We start from the raw sequence: 1390 nt of genomic DNA on the forward strand, positions 1-1390 counted from the left end.
GTACAAAAGTGTTCTATTTTAATTGTTTTGCATTCAGATCTCGATGAACTCAAAAAGAATAAAGAATTGATTTGTTTGTTATTGATCTCCCCAACTTTACCCCACTAACCTCTTTTTAGCGTATTTGTTTCCAAACAATTTACCAAAAAGAAAAGCTTTTTCTATTACGTTTTTCTTTTTTCTTTTTTGCCTTTGACTTTCAAAATAATTAAATATATAATTTTTATTTATATTAAATATAATTAATTAATGTATATAAATTTATATATATTTTACTATAGTTATGTATGTCTGTATGCGTGTGCAAACAAATGTATTCATACATATATATATAGTCCATAAGAAAATAATTGCAAATCCTGTCCGAAAGAAAAAATTATTCATTAAGAAGCAGTTTTTACAAAGAGTTTTTTTAGTCTGAACTTTTGTTCAGAACGAAAAAATTTAATTTATAGTCGTAAAAGTCTTTGAATGAATTGAATTATTCGGAAAATATCGAAGTGTAATAAATTTCATCAAAATATCACGAAAATCGCGACCTGCAGCTTGAACACAAATTTATATAGACAGACAGGCTTGGATCGATTCAAAAATGATGCTGAATAGAACGTTGGCTTAAGAGTTTCTGCGTGTTACATGCGTCCGCACGAAATTAATATACTGTGTACCAGAAGTGGTATAGGATATAATAAATTACTTGCTCTACTGAGCACTTATCATGGAACCGAGTATGCAAGAGTCGCTAGCTCAAATCCAAACAGCGGTAGGGTTTACTTTCGTTATAACACTGACTGGCTGCGCTTACAACATTAGGCTGCGGTCAACTGCCTATCTCTTGTAATTTCTTTCTGACCGTCACTCTGTTGTACGAATAGGAGGCATCTCCTGAATGGTTGTTCTTCGGTCTGCGACTTATTTCCACATTTGAATATTTAAATTAAAAGGCTTTGAAGTAAATATTGTTATGAATTTTATGATTAAAACAATGACTTATACTGAGCTGTAGATTACGCTGACAAATCGTAATTCATTTAAAGATTTCGAAAATATGTCGTCAGAACCGTGTAAAGTACTGTTAAAAATTGATCAATTTGTTGAACCATCTTGCATTAGATTGACCTGATAGTCAGAAGGCTTACAAAAGCTAAGAGTAACTAAACCAGTCAGTATATATCTAATTGAAATGAAAAGGTTCAAGAAAGTGGGGAAAATCCCTCGTTACTACTGCTTCTTCTTACATTTTGAGAATTAAGTGGCACCAAGACTACACACGTCTTACAATTACTTAAGAAAATTTGCAATTAAATGAACTATACATATATGTAAGTTTTTTCAAAAATTTTTCTTTATATAATAGTTTGCGGTCCAGTTAATAAATCGAACGAAATGA

The sequence above is a fragment of the Glossina fuscipes genome, unplaced genomic scaffold (assembly GCF_014805625.2).
Source record: "Glossina fuscipes isolate IAEA_lab_2018 unplaced genomic scaffold, Yale_Gfus_2 2, whole genome shotgun sequence".
In the NCBI taxonomy this organism is placed as follows: Eukaryota; Metazoa; Arthropoda; class Insecta; order Diptera; family Glossinidae; genus Glossina; species Glossina fuscipes.